A 6,982-nucleotide genomic window follows, 5' to 3' on the forward strand; every position below is an offset into this window, starting at 1 on the left:
GGTCGTACCGGGGAAGGCAAACTAGCAATTCGGCAGGAAACTAAGTAGAGATTTGCATTCCCCCCCCCCCCCGCCCCACCTGCGTCCATCAGCACCTTCAGACTCCCCCCCCCCAAAAAAAAAGTTCTAAGTGCACTGTCTTTGAAAGGGTAGCCGGTGCCAGTTTGCGCAATGCAAATTGTGAAGAGGTCCAGATGATAGGCTTAAGAGTTATAGAGGGTTACAGCCAGGAAACTGGCCCTTCGAGTCGGCCTGGACACTCCAGCCGGCTATATAATGCACACACTTAGCAAGTATTTTGCATCAGTCTTCACTTTGGAAGACACTAGCAGAATGAGAGAAACTTGGGAGTGTCAGGGGGCAGAAGTGATTGCAGTTGCCATTACTAGGGAGAAGGTGCTTGGGATGCTGAAAGGTCTGAAGGTGGATAAGTCACCTGGACCAGATGGACTGCACCCCAGGGCAAGGAAAGAGGTGGCTGAAGAGATTGTGGAGGCATTCGTACTAATCTCTAGATTCTGGAATGGTTCCGGAGGACTGGAAAATTGCAAATGTCACTCCACTCTTTAAGAAGAGAGGGAGGCAAAAGAAAGGAAATTATAGGCCAGTTACCCCAGTTTCAGTGGTTGGGAAGACGTTGGAGTCCATTACTAAGGATGAGGTTTCAGGATGCTTGGAGGTGCATGACAAAGTCGGCCAAAGTCAGCATGATTACCTTAGGGGGAAATCTTGCCAGACAAGTCTGTTGGAATTCTTTGAGGAAATAACAGGCAGGGTAGACAAGGGAGGATATTATTTCCTGCATTTGAATATTTAGAAGGCCTTTGACAAGGAACTGCACAAGAAGCTGCTTAACAAGATAAGGGCCCATGGTATTACAGGAAGGAAACCAGCATGGATAGAAGATTGGCTGACTGGCAGGAGACAAAGAGTTGGAATAAAGGGGACCTTTTGTGGTCTGCTGTTGGTACCAAGTAGTGTTCCTCAGGGGTCGTTATTGGGACCGCTTCTTTTCATGTTATATGTCAATAATTTTGATGATAGCTTTGTGGCCAAGTTTGCAGATGATACAAAGGTAAGTGGAGGGGCAGGTCGTGTTGAGGAAGCAGGGAGTCTGCAGTCGGACTTGGACAGATTGGGAGAATGGGCGGTGAAGTGACAGATGGAATATAGAGCAGGGAAGTGTATAGTCATGCACTTTAGTAGAAATGAATAAAAGTGTAGGCTATTGCTTAACGGGGAAAAACATTCAGAAATCAGAGGACTACAGTTCAGCATTCGACACCATAATTCCCTCCAGAAGCTCACAGATCTCGCCCTTCACCCTGCCTTGTGCAGCTGGATCCTGGACTTCCTGTCAGATCGCCAGCAGGTGATAAGAGTGGGCTCCTTCACCTCCGCCCCTCTGACCCTCAACACAGGTGCCCCACAGGGCTGTGTACTAAGACCCCTCCTTTACTCTCTGTATACCCATGACTGTGTCGCCAACTGCAGCTCCATCTACTAATTAAATTTGCCGATACAACATTGATTGGCCTTATCTCAAATAATAACAAGGCAGCCTACAGAGAAGAAGTCATCACCCTGACACAGTGGTGTCAAGAAAACAACCTCTCCCTCAATGTCGCAACAGCACCTCTTTCACCTCAGATGGTTGAAGAAGTTTGGTATGGGCCCCCAAATCCTAAGAACTTTCTACAGGGATGTGATTGAGAGCAGGTTGACTGGCTGCATCACTGCCTGGTATGGGAACTGTACTTCCCTCAATCGCAGGACTCTGCAGAGAGTGGTGCAGACAGCTCAGCATATCTGTAGACGTGAACTTCCCACTAATCAGGACATTTACAAAGACAGGTGTGTAAAAAGGGCCCGAAGGATCATTGGGGACCCGAGTCACCCCAACCACAAACTGTTCCAGTTGCTACCATCCAGGAAACGGTACCGCAGCATAAAAGCCAGGACCAACAGGCTCCGGGACAGCTTCTTCCACCAGGCCATCAGACTGAGTAATTCATGCTGATATAATTTTATTCTATGTTATATTGACTGTCCTGTTGTACATAGTATTTATTATAAATTAGTATACATTGCACATTTAGATGGAGAAGTAACGTAAATATTTTGACTCCTCATGTACATAAAGGATGAAAGTAATAAAGTCACTTCAATTCAAAGGGACTTGGGAGTCCTTGTTCAGGATCCCCTAAAGGTTAATTTGCAGGTTGAGTCAGTCGTAAGGAAGGCAAATGCAATATTAGCATTCATTTTGCAAGGAGTAGAGTATAAGAGCAAGGATGTGATGCTGAGGCTTTATAAGGCATTGATCAGACCACACTTGGAATATTGTGAGCAGTTTGTGCCCCTTATCTAAGAAAAGATGTGCCAGTGTTGGAAAGGGTCCAGAGGAGGTTCACAAGAACGATCCTGGGAATGAAAGGGTTAATGCATGAGGAATGCTTAATGGCTCTGTGCCTATACTCACTGGAGTTTAGAAGGATTGGGAGATCTCACTGAAACCTATCGAATATTGAAAGGCTTGCACAGAGTGGATGTGGAGAGGATGTTTCCTATGGTGGGAGAGTCTAGGACCAGAGGGCACAGCCTCAGAACAGAGGGACAGCCATTTCGAACAGAGATGAGGAGGAATTTCTCAAGGGTGGTGAATCTGTGGAATTCATTGCTATGGATGGCTGTGGAGGTCAAGTGGTTGAGTATATTTAAAGCAGAGATTGATAGGTTCTTGGTTAGTCAGAGCGTAAAAGGTTACAGGGAGAAGGCAGGAGAATGGGATAGACAGGCATACTAAATCAGCCACGAAGGAATGCTGGAGCAGACTGCATGGACCGAGTGGCCTAATTCTGCTCCTATGTCTTATGGTCTTACGGTTCTACTCTCCCACTCATCAACTCCACCCATATTCTACCATTTATCCGCACACTAAGGGCAATTTTCATGTCTTGGGGGCGGGGTGAGATTATAACGGAGCATCTACTAGAATCATACTGTTACGTACTCGTGACACGTGACAGTGGTACCCTTGTCACGTGACTGGGGTTGAAGCTATACTGGACTTGAGGTAATGGTCTTGTGATGGTGGAGTGACGTCATTTTCCCGCCAGTAGAGATCATGTGACAGGTTTTTTTTACAGGGTATAAAAGGAAGACCCCACCCTGTCAGGTGGGGCAGTTTGTGGCTGGATTTGCCAAGTTGACTTCATGCCACTGCGTGATTTAATGTGATGACGTAGTTTAGTTGAAAGATGAAGTTTTATCTAATGCCTAAAGTTTAAAAGGTCATTGCCAGCAGTTTCTTTACTGTGGAGAGTGAAGATAAAAGTTCGGGAGTTAAAGATCGAGGAGAATCGAATTTCGACGGTGGAATGGTTTCGACCTTGTGTGATCCTCATTCGGAAGGATTTCGTTGACTGTTCTCATGTTAATCTCTGCGGGATAGCAGAAGATTGAGGACAGTGTGGAAGAAAAGGTCAGTGCCTTTAAACCATTACGTTTCATAAAATTCTTCGTGGGAAGAGTTCGACGCCAGGGATCGAAGGAAAACGACGTGGAAGAGAATTTAAATCGCCTTAAAAAGTCTCTCCTTTTAAATGGACTGAGCATTTTGAACTTTTGGCAATGTCGCTTTAAACAACTGTTTTTGCAACATCGCTTTAAGAACTGTTAAGCTGCCGCACAGCAACTGTTTTCTGGTTACGTTAGTGTTTGTTTACTTTTGGGGGGTTTGTTTTCAGTGTTTAATAAACGTGTTATTTGTTATAAAAACCCTTGCCTAACTCACATATATTTATTGTTGCCTGGATACGTAACAATACGTAGTCACTGGAAGATGTGCAAGCTTTAGCGATGTTCAAGAATAAAGAAAGGACCAGAACACTGTGGGGAGCTCCCCAATCATAATAGTGCACACAGAAGGGGGATGTCATCAGTGTTGTAACTGTATTTGTCCTATGAATGCAACAGCTCTGACAGTACATCACCACAGTATTGCACTGCAGCCTGGTCAGGTCAGGAGTCGAGGCTTGTACTGTACCTTCACCCTGATGTGAGATTGCAACCCTCTGAGCCACAGCTAACACTCACTCAACGACAGCAAGATAGCAAGCAGAAAGAGGAGGCAGGGGCAACAACTCCGAGTGACCGACTACTGTTACTACAAAAGCTACAAAAAACTGTTACTTCACTGTTCATATGAGAGCATATGTCTTCTACTGTGGGAGCGCTGTCTTAAGAGACAGCCAACCGATTGTCTCTTTATCCATTGGGATCTGTCTGGTATTTTGAAGGTTGGGGAGCTCTCCCAGCGTCTGCCACAATATTCCTACCATAAACAACATAATTAAGACTGATTATTTGCCCCTTCTCGCATATTGGAGTTTGTCAAATGTGGTGTGAAAAGTTTGTTTTGCATTTTGTTCATGCACAGTGCATCGAGGCAGTGCAAGGTAATAGTATAATGTACAATATTGTACAAGGTACAATAAGAGAATATGGAATGAAGTGTAACAGCTACAGAGAAGGTGCAGTGAAGGTAGATTGTCAGTCTCAGCAAAGGCTAAACAGGCTGGCTTTTTCTCTTGAAAGAAGGGGTAGGGTTGATCTTACAGAGATTTTGATAGAGGAAACAGTGACTGAATTCACTGGCACAGGGGTCAGAGAGTTGTAATGTAATGCAATTACTAAACAATCCAAGCAGGACTTCGGCAGGATCTAACCTCTCCAGAGAATGTTGACCATTCCAATGGGGAATGGCCAAGGTCGGTGGCAGAGATGGATCAAGAGCAAAGTGTGACTGTATCCAGAGAGCTGCGCCTGTCACGTGACAGCACTGCCCTCACCTGGTCAGAGGACACACCACCTGCCAGACAACATTTCGCCCCTCCCAACTAATCAATGCACACTTAACCATTGGCCACCTTAATTGGATTAACCCACCTAGCACCAAGCCGTTGGCCCCCTGGTGAATCACCTGGGCTGGACCCTCCAGCCCCCTGACCTATAAAGGGTGCTACATGTGCTTGGCTCGCTCTCTTTTTGCCATCCTTGAGGGAGCACCCTGCTTCACTCCAGGCTGAAGACTGCAGAACAGCGCTGGAGACACGTGGTGAGCTGTGCATTGAACAGGGTTGTGGGAGCGTTTATTGTTGTCCCTTTAGCAAAGAGCCGTGCTTGCCCATCGTCAAGGGATGGCAGGTTTGTAGTTACTTTTCCCTTGATTGTATGTGTACCTGTACTCTTTCCCCACACTGTTTTCTCATGTATTGTACTTCCGACTGGACTTTTCCCACGCACGTCTGTTCTAAGCGCGTTTGTGCGAATATTGTAGCCGCTTGTGTTGTTCCCAAGCTTTTTCTCCCCTTGTAAATAAACTCCTTATTATTAACACTGTGTGTCCAGAGCCTTGCCTTTGAGACCCAAAGAATCTTTCTCATTTCCATCACAAGTGACAAAGAGTCTTTGAACTGAAAATTTTACTATTTCTGAAAGGTTAATCTTCTTTTGAAAGAAAAACAGGAGTGAAGTTCTCCAGAGGGCTCTGCTTATTCTACAGTGAAAGATACTGGGCTATTACCCCACTTCTGTTTGTGGGGACACAGCAAGTAAAACGATTGCAACATTTTCTTCATCAATAACTACACTTTTTTAAAAAACTGCCAGAGGAACTAGACTGGTCCAGCAGTATCTGTGGAGGCAAAAGGACGGTTGATGTTTCGGGTCAGGACCCTTCATCAGGACAAAGAATGCAGAAGGAAGATAATCAGAATAGAAATGAGAGGGGAGAGGGTGGAGGCAGATGCTGGTAGGTGACAGGTAGAACCAATTAAGGGAGGGACGGTGGGGAATGGAACTGAGTTGGGGTGGGGGTAATGGGTATGTAATGAGGGGGGAAGGGATTGAAAAAGTGAACGAAGGGGAGAGTGATCCCAAGAGAACTGGTAGGGATAGGAAAGGAGCACAGAGGAGTATTTTAAATGAAATTGGAAAAATCAATGTTCTTACCGGCAGGCTGTAGGATACCCGAGCAGAATATAAATTGTGTCTTCTGGTTTGCATTTGGCCTCAGCGTGGCGGTGGAGAAAGCTGAGGACAGGTAAGTGTGGGAATGGGAAGGAGGATTGCAACTAGAAGCTCAAAGTGACCATTGCAAATGGATCACGTGTGCCTGCAAAACAGTCACCCTGGTTTCCAGCTGGCCTTTCCAGTGTGGAGGAAGTGCATTCTGAGCACCGAATGCAGAAGAGCAGATTTGAAAAGGTGCATATGAATCTTTGCCTCACCAGAAATGGGCGTCTGGGCCAAAACTACTTTTGTTAGCTTGCCTTTCAGCTGAGACAGAATTAAACAATACTGCAGAACAGGGTCCACCTCAAAGATTTGGTCAGTGTAACATTTGATCAGATTCAGTACAAGGTGTGAATTGTGGTGTGATTGTTCTTAACAAAACAAGATAAAGAACATACACAAAGGCCCATGTTACCTACAGCTTTTTGCTCATATATTTCTTTTGACATGATGGTGCACAAAGGTGCTGCTATCTTGCTATTTAACCTGCCCAATATCCACAATATCAATTTAGAACTCTGCTGAGCAGATAGTGAAGTTAGGGGAGTTGCTAATTCAGCAAATTTTGAGTCAATCAATGTAAGTCCAAGTGTCGCAACCTTTTCAGGTAGGGCAAGGGAGCAGGAAACCTCATCAACATTAACACTTCAGCTGCAAATCTTCTGGAGTCATCTATTGTATGTGGCACTCCTGATGGGGCCTCCTCTACATTGGTGAGACCTGTTTTAAATTGGGGAACTGCTTTGTCAAGCACGTCCACTCCATCTGCCAAAAGCAGAACTTCCTGGTGTCCAAACATGTTAATTCTAATTCCCATTCTCATTCCATCCAAAGCTTCCTCTTATGCCATGATGAGGCCACCCTCAGGATGGAGGAGTAACACCTCATATTCCATCTGGGTATC

The sequence above is a fragment of the Hemitrygon akajei genome, chromosome 16 (assembly GCF_048418815.1).
Source record: "Hemitrygon akajei chromosome 16, sHemAka1.3, whole genome shotgun sequence".
Lineage (NCBI taxonomy): Eukaryota > Metazoa > Chordata > Chondrichthyes > Myliobatiformes > Dasyatidae > Hemitrygon > Hemitrygon akajei.